The sequence below is a fragment of the Globicephala melas genome, chromosome 3, assembly GCF_963455315.2.
Source record: "Globicephala melas chromosome 3, mGloMel1.2, whole genome shotgun sequence".
Lineage (NCBI taxonomy): Eukaryota > Metazoa > Chordata > Mammalia > Artiodactyla > Delphinidae > Globicephala > Globicephala melas.
In genome coordinates this window covers 81,026,152-81,039,332 of record NC_083316.1, presented here as the reverse complement: position 1 = coordinate 81,039,332, position 13,181 = coordinate 81,026,152, and the positions used below count along the sequence as shown (strand labels likewise).

The window sequence follows — 13,181 nt, the reverse complement described above, 5'->3', positions numbered from 1 at the left end:
TGCTCTGTGGTGACCTAAATGGGAAGGAAATCCAAAAAAGAGGGCATATATGTATATGTATAGCTGATTCACTTTGATGTACTGCAGAAACTAACACAACATTGTAAAACAACTGTACTCCAAAAAAATTAATTAAAAAAACACATACTTTTGTAGTTTTTGTTGTAAATATTTATTATTAAAGTTTAAAACCTACTAATGTATCCTTAATAAAGTAAGAAGAGCTAAGGGGCCAACAATGAAAAATGAATCCAAAGTATTTTAACTTGAATGGTAAAAGAGGGAAGCTCTTTTTTCTGGTTTAAAGTATAAAAACATATTTTAGGCATCATTGCTTTAGGTAGATGTACTATTTTGCAGTCACTTGTTCAAAAGATCTAACAAAATTGAGTATATTTTCAGAAAATGTCTACTCTGTCTTCTTCTTATAAACATAAGACATACATACATACACAGATATACCCTTTTTTACAAATCAGGAAGTATTACTAAAATGAACTGCACATATTTTCTGCTTTGGGATGTATTTTAGTGCACACTAGTGTACTTTTGTGTGTGTGTATGTGTGTGTGTGTATGTGTGTGTGTGCTTTGGGATGTATTTTAGTGCACACTAGTGTACTTTTGTGTGTGTGTGTGTGTGTGTGTATAACTAAGCTTTGTCTTTTAGTGAAATTGAAGTTATTTATATAGTCCTTGTTTTGCTTTCTTTTAGTTTTAAACTTGCATTTGTAAAAAGTTAGCAATACGTATTGCTTCTTTGTTGCTGTTTGTCAAAAATGGGTTGCTGACTACTGTATTATTGTATTGTGGTAGGGTGTACTGATGAATGGAAAACGAGTAAAAAAGGGAATTGATTTTTATTCTTATGTCCTGAGTAGGACTTCCCAGTCTACAATGCCATCTATAGAATTATCATTTGAACGTACATTTAGTGGATAAGGTAAAAGACCAGGCCTAAGACACAGCATATCTAATAAGCAAACCCTAAAGATCAGCTGTAAACCATTTCTTCCCAGCTACATATTAATTGTGCTATAATGGAAACACTGAGGGTTAGCTTAGAGAAAAGAATGGGAAATCCTATTCCCATTATATAAAACTTTACCAGTGACAGGTTAGGTAAAATTTTTAAAGCAGCATAAAATGCATGTGTTTTAACCTCAACAAAAGGTACTATAACTCTCCTCTTTGAGTAGTCTGTATGCCCAAGCATATGCCATGTCCTCAGATAAGCTGAAGAGGTTTCCCTCATCATATATCTTATCCCAGTGTAGGCCTAGGCTAAGTTCTGTGCCTGGTACATGGTAAATGCTCAGTAAATACTTATAATATTGAATATTTGACACTGTTAGGAAAAAGAAAGGCCATGCACAGTGAGCGTGTGACTCAGAAACAGCTGTCTGGGAGGAAAAATGAAGTGCCCAGGTTGCCAAAAACCAAGTCTGCTGGAATAAAAGGAAATGTCTGTGTGGTAGCTCCTAGTCAAAGAGCTGATATGCATTGCTCCCTTTCACAGCATGGCTGATTTAGCACTGTGCTACAAGATGTGGTCATTGCTCTACTCAGCTTTTCCTATTGGCTGACCCTTATAGAAGGAAAAGGAAATGTGAACATCACTTCCTTCACAAGTTTGCAGTGAACTGCTAAAGTATAAAGACTTCACTCTTAATACACAAAGAGAAAAATTTGCGATAGTTTTTTTAAGGACTGCTAACATAGCCCGAGGGACAGACTTTACAAGTAGTCATCAAGTAGGCAGGAAAAAGTGGAACAAGGACACTTAAGACTGAAGACTTCAGTTAGTTTGAGAGTGAATATTTGAAGGAGGAGCTACTAGGAGCTACATTCTTTCTACCTTAGGAGAAACTAGGTGTTATTGTGTAAAGTAGTCTCTAAAATAAAATAAGAACTATAGAAGTATACATTTAGGGATATGGAATCAAATCAAAGAAGGTAAAGTATGCTTCTAGGTTCTTCTACTAACCCTCTTTGAGAGTGTTTGGCAATTAATCCCTTTGATTAATTTCTTCATGTCTCTGAATTACTACTTTACCTGTCAGGATTTAGCCTGAGAAGTAGAATCACTATGAGTGATGTAGAATAGAGATTTATTATAGAGGCTTTCACTTCACACAGTTGTTCCTGGTGCAGAAGTCTGTACAAGGCTGTTGCCTCTGCATCTTGTACCAGGTCTCAAGTCTCAAAAGGTCAGGTTAGTCCAGCAGTCTGAGAGAAAAGCTGAATGTGTAGTAGGGAAGAACTGAGAAATTTGGAACCTAAGAGGACAAACTGCAGCCCATGAGCCCAAACGGAGACCCAGATCTGTCTTTTATTGCTTACAAATCTATAGTGCACGTAACCTGTAAGATAAGCTGGTGCCATTTGCCATAGAACTGAATACAAATCTTAAAGTTCATGGTTAGCCTGAAGTTCTTCAATAATAGCATTTTATCAGCTTACTTCCACCCTCCCCCCACACACACTCTTCAACTCTCTACAGAGCATTAAAAAATGCCCTAAAAGGTTTTTTAAAAGGCTACTAAATCTTCATCTGAAATTGATCCACAATTATCTACAAGAAGCCGAATCCTTTCTGAGGGTACTTTCAGACTAAATTGGTTTCCCAAGAGGATGATTCTCAATACAATGAAATGGAATCTTTCTCTTGCATTTTTAGGATCTATGTGCAGCAGTGGTAACATTAAAAAAAAAGGGTCACTGGTCATATGAAAAAGATGACTCTCCCCATCCCTGCTCCTTCAGAATTCGTGCTATATTTTCTAGCTGTTTCTACAAAGGCCATGTCTACCAGATTAATCTCTGACAAATGAAGACCATACATTCATAGTCATCTGGAAGACCTGTGTTGCACTACTATGCTGTTCAGGAATTTAGTGCCAGCTAACACAATGACTGGTTGACCAATGTAGTTTTGATGTGTACAGTAGTAATACGGTTTTTATTCTCCCTCTAAGGAGGAATGTTGGAGTCTGGCTCTTTAAAAATAACCAGGTTAGAATGAAGCAGCCGTATGGTTGATTACAATGATGCTTTTCATTTTAGTTCAGTTTTGATTAAGTTAGAATCTGATAATGTAAGTGCTCCCATATAACAACAGAACAAAGTTTAGGCATTTCAGTCTTAGCATTTCATGTTTGTATATAAATGTTGAAATTCTAAAGATAATATGAAGGATCAAGCATTATATACATTTAAAATTCTTGATATTTAAAAAGTTTTTCATATTTACATAATTCCTTACTGTAGTACTTAAGTTTTTCATATTTATATAATGCCTTACTATACTATTTACTCCAAAATGATTTGAAGTTTAGTGAGAAATTGAGGAAAATAAATTAACATGTAAATATTCCTTAAGAAAGGAAGTTATAAGACAGTTTACCTAATGCAGGTGAAACTGGAATTGAGCAATATATATCTAGATGTTCACATTTTTAGGTTCAGTTCACATTAATAAGGATATTAAATAAAGAGATTCTTTGGTCACATAAAAGCTGATTTTCACTCTCCTTTCTCACTAAGAACCAATGTTGTCTTTCGTAGTAATTTATTGTCTTTTCTTTGGTAATGTCTTCTCATAATATAAGAGATGTAGAAATCAAAAAGAAGGGGGAATCAAAGGAATATGAGATCTATGTACATTGCTGCAATGATTTTTAATTTGTTCAAATGTTTTTGTATGAAGCTTGCAAAAAACATTTTTCTAAATCGTGAATTGCAGAATAAAGTGCATCAACTTGCTACAGTTGTTTTAGATAGAAAAAGTTGTTATCATTAATGTTAAAGTTTGTATTGAAAAGTTGACTTTTGAAAGCCATTGAATTATGTGCAAATCTTGAAATATAAATGTTATACTATTTTTGTGAGTGTCATAATATCACAATATTATGCCCATAGGTCTATCACATAGTATCAGGTGTTGATGTTGAATTACTCACTATATAATTTCATTTTTAGATATTGAACATAATTTAATTTTCTAATTAGTATTTTTTTAAAGGAGTATAATCTTTTATTTTTATTATTTTTATTTTTTACATCTTTATTGGAGTATAATTGCTTTACCATGGTGTGTTAGTTTCTGCTTTATAACAAAGTGAATCAGTTATATATATACATATGTTCCCATATCTCTTCCTTCTTGTGTCTCCCTCCCTCCCACCCTCCCTATCCCACCCCTCCAGGTGGTCACAAAGCACCGAGCTGATCTCCCTGTGCCATGCGGCTGCTTCCCACTAGCTATCTACCTTACGTTTGGTAGTGTATATATGTCCATGCCTCTCTCTCACTTTGTCACAGCTTACCCTTCCCCCTCCCCATATCCTCAAGTCCATTCTCTAGTATGTCTGTGTCTTTATTCCTGTCTTACCCCTAGGTTCTTCATGACATTTTTTTTTCTTAAATTCCATATATATGTGTTAGCATATGGTAGATCTGTAAAAAATACAAACACATGGAGGCTAAATAATACACTTCTTAATAATGAAGTGATCACTGAAGAAATCAAAGAGGAAATAAAAACATACCTAGAAACAAATGACAATGGAGACACGACGACCCAAAACCTATGGGATGCAGCAAAAGCAGTTCTAAGAGGGAAGTTTATAGCAATACAAGCCTACCTTAAGAAACAGGAAACATCTCAAATAAACAACCTAACCTTGCACCTAAAGCACTTAGAGAAAGAATAACAAAAAAACCCCCAAAGGTAGCAGAAGGAAAGAAATCATAAAGATCAGATCAGAAATAAATGAAAAAGAAATGAAGGAAATGATAGCAAAGATTAATAAAACTAAAAGCTGGTTTTTTGAGAAGATAAACAAAATTGATAAACCATTAGCCAGACTCATCAAGAAAAAAAGGGACAAGACTCTAATTAGTATTTTTATATGAAGCAGAAAAAAATATGAGGGGATTAAGAAAAATTTGAAGAGTTTTCAGTTACATTTAGAAAAATTTTCCCTGAAAGCTTTTCAGTAACTTTGGTACTCCAGGTATCAGGTTTGTCAGTTATGTTTGACTCTGGAGGTTTATTTGAGGAGCCTGTAGAGAATGGTAACCTTGACCCTCCCTGGGAAGCCCTAGTCTATCAGGCAACCAGTTAGCCTTAGCCTGTAAGTCAGTCAATCAGCTAGTCAGTCAACCAGTTAATTTACATTTACTTGTTACAAGGTAGAACATTTTGGAACCTAAAAGAGAGCAGAAACCATTCTGGGATACTGCACAATCTTAGGCAAAACAGTAGGCTATACTGTACACAGCACTAGGTCCAAAACTTAGTTCAGCAGGCAATCCATTTTATGATTTTTATCAAGTCTAGTTTTTGATCCATGGACTGTTTAATTAGCGTGTTGGCCTAAATAGCTCCTGTACCTTATAATTCTAGAATTCTGTGATTTTTTCTTTATTTGTATCAATCCATAGAATAGTAATTCCCAACAATTTCCCACAGCTTTCCAGTGTACTATGAGCTCTTTTCATTGCAACAACTCAAACTGATATTGAATATCATTTCATTTTGTTAAGTCAACTTTACAAACTGTTTTTAGTGATGTCCATCAAGTAGATCATTAAGTTGAATGGTTGGTGGTATAGAATTGGGAACAACTTGCTACAAATAAAAAGTAACATAGGATAATATTAATCCAGTGCTAAAGAAAGGTAATTTCCTTAAGAGGGTGGGTATTAGCCCTGTCATATTAAGATAGTAAACAATTATTAGAACAGCAGCACGATGCTATGTGTGAAAATGTGCATGGTAGAATAACTGTGAATGGTTTTCTAAATAGATACTGTGACAACTTGTTATACTTTAGTAGTGATTACTTTATAATTATAATTGCCTTTCAAAAAATGTTGTATTGGGTCTTTTAAACTTTACCAACTAATTCAGGCATTCGTAGGTGTTTTTACAAATATAAGAATTTTAAGATTTACTATAGAAAGTTGGATAATGGAGCTGATACATAGTAAATACACCTCAAATTAGATGGAACTCTCTGAATCCAGTCTTAAAATTAAAAAAAACGTATCTAGAGACAGACCACTTTAAGTCCTCTCTGGCTTAGTGCAGGATGCTTTTCTGAATTTACTGTAAATAGGAATTGTATAAAAAGGAAGGCATGTGTCTACATTTTGTTATGGTACTTAACTTTGAGGAATGTATACTCCAAGTTGCTATGGTGAATAAATATTCAACTTGCAGTCATATTCAAATTTTGAGATTATTTTCTTGATAATTAAATATTTTCCTAACTTAAAAAATTCTTAAAACCAGAACTATTGTTTTTAAAAACATGTGAAGTTAATAATAAGTATGAAAAAATACCTTGGCTCAGAAATGGAAAAATGAAAAGCATGGATCAAATTGCATAGCACCTCTTTGTTAGTTTGACATGAGGCCAGAAGCAAGAGTTTATACTAAACGTTGTTTTTAAAATGCACCCTTTACTGTAATTTGATATTTTCCCCAAGCAAACTAAGATGTGAAATTTAATAATCCTTTATGACAATTTTATAAAAATGGACTGCCATGCTTAATTGATGACGAGCCGCTTCATCTGCCACCTCCAGACATTCGCTGTAAGTTATTGATACAGGGTTCACAGCCTCTATCCATCAGATCTTTGACTGCATCTGTGTCATTAACCTTTGGGTTGATCTGAGAGTGGCATCACCCGACTAACTGGCTGTCATGTCAGCTTGGCAGCTGGGCTTCACATGTTCTCTTTCACTTTGTCTCCCAAGAGCATCTGAACAGATAGGGACAAAGCGATGTAGCCAATTAATTACCTTGTGATTTCTAGATTGTCCAGCTTTTCTTCTGAGATAATGTCAGGAGGAAATAAAATCTAAAATATGTGAGTACTTGATGCACTAGAAATATGAGTCAAAAGTCTTTTGTGCCGTAGAGACCCAGGTTCTGATTTCAGCTCCAAATCTATGTGACTTTTTGTAAGTTACTTAACTTCTCTGGGCCTCATTGGAAATTATTTAGAGGCAGAGACAGTGAATTTTCCTCCAGGATTTATTCTCCTTGTATTAGTTTATAGATAAGTCCTACCTGTTGGGGACTAGATCTATCTTTTGGAAGTGTTAAGGACAAAAGGGTATAAAATAAATAAATGAATATGTTGCTAGTTTCCCCTCCCTCAGAGTCTTGGAAGAAGCACATGGGCTCTGAAAGTTATACCACCCTAACTTCACAGTAAATCTGCCTTGACCAATTCTGCCACATACACATAGGTTTTAGTAGGACTTCTGCTCTCCTAGCTAGAGACATTTCTTAACCTGCCTTATTCTTGAGTGAGATCATCTGACTCAGCTCTGGCTCACAGGAGAACACAAATGTTACATGCAACTTTCAGATTCTGTTCTTAAAATAACCCACTTATACCACCCCTTCCCCCCCCTTTTTTTCTTTTTCCACTGGCTGGAGAAAGCAGTACCAGAGCAATAGTTGGGCTTGGGAACTGGCACCATCTTGGACTCAAGAGATGGAAGCTCTACCTTGAATCTGGCAGAACCCTCTTGGGATAACACATTCTGGATCACCCTATATATCTAAGTATTCTTTAAAAAAGAAATAAACCTGTATCTTTTTTTTTTAAGTCAACGTATATTCGGGTCTCTTTGCTAAAGTAGCTTAGTTTAAATCCTAATAAATATAAACACCTGCATTCTGGTATTTTTATGAGGGTTAAATTATATAAGCCATGTAAAATGCTTGCATGTGGTACTGTGCAAACACTCTCTTTGCAGATGGAATTTTTAAATTATCTAGTTTTGTTTGGACAAGTAATCCTAAAATCTATAGAGAAGTTAAACCTCAGTGTTAATGGTTTTAAAAATCTCTATTTCTTTATCTTAGTAATAAATGTTTCACTGGTTTAGCATTTACAGGGCAAAGGTACTGCCCAGTATCATCCCATACCATCTTCATATTTATTATCCTTTATGGATATTTTGATGAGTTTATAATGTATATAATAAAGTTTATAGGACATGTAGTAGGTGCTCAACACATGTTAAAATAGTTTACTTCTTCCCTTTCATCACATTCTACATTAGATATAAAATATAATGGCTTTCAAGCTCACAAATATTCACCCATTAGCCTTCGTATTCATTTGAGGAACTGCACCTTCTCCCCACATTCTAACAATATGATAAAAGGGAACTGTTGGGATCTTGCCTCTTTCTTCATAGCCCTTAATGGACTTATGAATATTTCCCTAGGATTTCTAAAATATTGGTAAGAGAGAGGTACTCTTTCCTGTGGTTCTGCTATTTTAGAAATGTGAAAATTAAAGCTTTCTGTAGTTTTGTCTGCTGTCACACAGCAATAGTTGTGGTAATAATTGATTTACTTGTTCTAAATGGGCAAGACAAGTTTCACTCTAGCTTTTCTTGTAATTCGAGTCCATGAAACAAAATATTTCTCCTTGATTAAGGTGAATTAAGGTGGGTTTCTTTCACTTGCTGTGAAAATAATCCCTGAATAATGAGGAGCCTCTTTGCTTCAGTGCAGTGTCTCCCATGGGCTGTTGCTGGAACAAAGATCACTATGCCTGAATTCTCTGCCAGATTAAGTCGGCAAGTGCCCTGCCTTATACAAAGAGAGTTGTTCTCTAGGACACAATCCTACCCTCAAGGGGTTTACCATAGAGAAGAAATGATATGAACAAAATAAGTAGCTAAATAACAATACAAGCTTTAAGTAACTGTGAAAAGCAATAATAAAAAGAGATATGACAATGTAGTGCAGTGTTATCACGAATATAATTTCCTGTGGAACTTGAGGTTCAGGGCAATAAGCAAAGCAAAGCATATCATAAATCATTAAGAGAATATTTGTTTAAAATTTCTGTGGGATAGTACCTGCAGGCTATGCCTTCCCTTTTTCTGCAGCCTGAATAAGGTAAATAGAATTAGGTCAGCAGCCATGTAACAGAGCAGGACCCTATGGGGTCTTCCCGGGACAGGCCCTTCCCCCTATCCTCTGCTTTAGCTCCTCTCTGTTACCTAGATAACAGTATTTCCTGAGTTGTTTTACAGATGTGAAAATCCCCCACCAAATGGAAGATGTTAACTACTTGATGACCAGGTGGACATAGCCCCAGGCCTCCTGGAGCCTAAGGACTGATACCGTTAACCCCCGTGACACAGATGGCCCTGCAATAAACCTTTCTTTGCTCCAAACAAGGACGTTTTGGTTTGTTTGGCCTCACTGTGTGTCAGGCACATGAACTTGTGCTAACAGCAAAACCATAAAATCTGAAAAGATATGAAGCCTCTAAAGGTTTTTCTCCCCCACTCCCCACCACCCTTATCACTCCTCCCCTCCCTGAGTATACTGCCTTCTTTAGCTCTCCCTTAAGAGCTAAGCTCTCTCCTTTTCCTTGCAGAAAAGGCTGCGCAAGTCTACGCACTGGCCCAGCAGGATGTAGCACTATGTGCATCCCCAGAAGCATAAAGGTTCTAGAGTTTATTGAATTAACTGTGCTGCATAATATTCAGTGAAATATAATTAAGCCTCACATTTTCTGTAACTCCTTGGTTGTAGTTTTTGTTTATCATTCCAGGCCTTACTGGGAGTGCTGGGGAAATTCTCCTGAACCACAATACATTTGTCTGGGTATTTGTTTGCATACCTGCTCAAAGCCTTTCCACAAGTTCTGAATATTTTTCCTATATGTCAGCTACTCACTGAGTTTCCCTCATGGGTCACATCTGTAACACCCACTTCTTTTATTCTCTTATAAATGAACTGGTCATCCAAACCACGTTATCGACTGACTTAGAATGTTTATCACCATGATCACGTTGATTAATTTGCTAACCTCAGGGATTAAGCTGTCTTGACTATTAACAGTGGTTTGAAAAAGCAAGAATTTGCCACTTCCTTTGGTTGATACTATGTAGACTGCTTGCCATATGGCCTGGGCACACATGACCTAGTTAAGAGAGGCAGAGCTACATGTTGGCGAAAGAATCGGAGGCCTTGGAGCAGGAACTGTATACTTAGACTGACATGGGTTTAAGCTAGGCCCTACCACTTAGTAGCTGTATCACCCTAATCAAGTTACTTACTATCTTTAATTTCTTTAAGTTTCACCAGTTGTAAGACTAGCAAACACAACTTACAGACTTGTGGAACTTTAGAATGACAACATTCATAAAATATTTACCAGGTCTATAGTGAGCACTCAGTAGTAACCATTAGTTGTGATTGAGATGACAGTGAATATGAATAAGCAACAAGTAAATGTATAAATATGATTCTGTGATACTTTTTATATTGTAAAATTAATTTAGCAAATTAAAGGAACCATTTGGGGGCTTAGTTTGAAAGCTTAGTATTCCTCTAAAGAAAAAAAAATGAGGACAAGATTCATCCTTAGATAATTTTAAACTAAAGTTATTCTAAAATTTAATCCAATAAACAATTACTGGGTTTGGAATAAAGTCATTCTAAAATTTAATCCAGTAAACAGTTATTGGGTGTTGTCTGTGCCAGGAAATATGCAAGCATCAGTAATACAAAATTAAGTATAGTTTAGTGATATAAGCATACTGATTGAGCATGTACATGAGATAACCTGAATGTAAAAGTGAAACAGATAATTGTTCAGACATGAAATAAGTGTGTGATATTTTCTAGTCTGCATAACTGTTTATTTCATTTATACCTTCATATTTTACTAGTTGTGGTTTTTCAACATATAATTGAACTTCTACAGTAGGAGAGGAGAAGCATTTTAATTTCCATCAAGATTTAGTATATGTATTTTTCACTGCAACATCCATGCTCTTACTATTAAACTAGGATAAATAATGTGTAGAATTTATTGTTTGATCATGATTGCTTACCTATGCAAAATAAAAATTGGAAGAAATTTACTTGTGTATAGATAATTAATCTTGCTCAATTGTCTAAAAATAACATCTATATGGATAACTGATTATGGTACTTTCGTTCCTCACTTATTTTCTCATCCTGTAAATTTTTATCTTCAACTATTCAGTTATTGGGAGATAACATTTTGTGATTTTAAAAAGGCAGCTAATTTTATGTAAATGTTTTGGTTCTTGATATGTAAAGATGTACAAATACAAAATAAAAGGTTTGATTCTCCCTGTGAAAAATAAGGGAAGAGATGTTCTACCCTCCCTTTTCTTAGATATTTGCTTTAGAAAATTTATAATTGTAAATACTTTCTCAGTCTCTTTGAAATGTATGTAAACCTTTTTAAAGTTAAATAAGTCTTTTGTCAGTTTTACAATTCTGGAATATCTTTCTGTAGGACCTAGGAACCATACCTTTGAAATATAATCATCAAGGAAGGTAGCACCCATATTTCCCAGTTTCTGTGAGAGCCCAACCATGACCAAGTTGCAAAACTACCACCTGTCATAGAGGTAAGAATTTAATTTGCCTTTGGGTAAATCCAGTTAACGAATATAATGGATCATCTCAGGTGAATTTAGAATGAACTGTGTGTGACAATGGTGCTGTCAAGTCCTCTTACTTGAACAATACTTATTGTTTACCTTGGGAGCATGTATGGAATGGGTTGTGTCTGCTTGGCTGTATAAAAGGGTGAGATTTCTTTCTGCCTTTGAAATCTCTTAGTGAGTTACCTGTAAGGCTCATCATGTTCTGGCTTAATACTCATTCAAAAATAAAATTATTTTCTCTCACTTCTGCCTTCGTGAAGCCATTTTTCTGGCTCAGCAGATTTTTTAAAAATTATATTTTCCCAACAAAGGTGAACACAAATATTCACTCATTAAACCATTCATAGTTTTTTTTTTCATTCATAGTTTTTAAAATGTTATTTAAGCACTGCTCAACAACTATTTGAAAATAAATAAAAATCTGTATACATGCACATATGTATTAAGTTGAATCATTTGATAATGTTTTGCAAGTGAAAAACAGTAGAATATCAGCAGTTTCATGTGTTATAACCTAAATTATATGCATTTAGAGAAATGTGTGGAAGAACCTACAGCTAACTGTTAATATCAGCTAATTAGTTGGGGAGAGATTATTACATTTTCTTTTATGTATCTGTCCTCATATTTTTTGACTTATTGCAATAAGTTTGTATTATTGTTTTTCTTGGTTTACAAAGTAAATTGATTTTTAAAAAGATGCTAATTGCACTTCCAACATAAGCGTCATTAATCAAGGCAGGGACAATTCCCCTTTTACATTTTATTTTAATGTCTAGCTCCTAATGTAGTGCTACATAAATATTTGTGAAAGGAAAAAAAATGAAAAAAAATGTGTAAATGAATGAATGACCATAGCCAGAGAGATTTTTGAGGGAATAGTGAAGACTTAAATAAGCTATACTGAAATCGTTGACAGGTGTTTGGGGGTAAAAAAACAAAAAAAAACAGAGGCCATATATAAATAAATAAATACCTTTTTGGAAAAGTTTGGCCAATAATAGACTCGGTAAAGTGACTTACATTGTTCAAAAGAGAACCTTTTGTAGTTATGAGTTCTCAGAGCATATTTGCATGCTTATTAACATCATTGTTGGTGGCAAAGAGGTTGAAGATAGAGAAGGAGACAGGATAACTAAAAGCTAGAGATCACTGAGAAAGCAGGAGGAGGTACTGGTCTTAATTTGGTTCATACAGAGTTCTTCCATTATTCCAAAAAAGAAGAAAAGGTTGCAGAGGCAGGTCTATTTGTGCATCTGTTGGAAGATTGGGAGGATCTTGGCTGATGATGACTTTTCTGTCTCTGCGAGGCCTGGAAATGAGATATGATGCATCTGTTTTTCATGTTGCAATTGCTCTTTCTGAGTCCAATATCTGTACAAACAGAAGTAGTACCTTACATGCTTTCAAAGCTACAAGTTTTAGTGGTCATTTGCATGCCCAGCTACTAATTCTGAAGAATGGTCATTGTGCCTGAGTGCCTAGGACAGATGGTTTTTCATCTTTAGTTACATATTGCCAAATAAACTCTCCCCCTATGGACAACCCTGGAGTTGATCACAGATCATCAGCCCATTTTCTCCTTTCCTCTTGGTGAGTTCCCATTTGGGGTCCTTGGTTCCTTTCTTCAGTCAGGACCACCAAAGGACTTGAAAAGAAGGGAATGAATCCTGGATCCCTTTTCTTCCAGAGACTCTG

At 35.2% G+C, this 13,181-nt stretch overlaps 1 long non-coding RNA gene across 1 annotated transcript in view; it reads left to right on the top strand.

Moving 5' to 3' along the window:
• LOC115848100 (uncharacterized) overlaps positions 1-13,181 on the top strand; it is a 359,433-nt gene that overhangs the window by 42,205 nt on the left and 304,047 nt on the right. The window contains exon 4 of the long non-coding RNA XR_004037583.2: positions 11,330-11,444. This is a non-coding gene — a long non-coding RNA (uncharacterized lncRNA). The remainder of the gene's footprint in view (positions 1-11,329; positions 11,445-13,181) is intronic.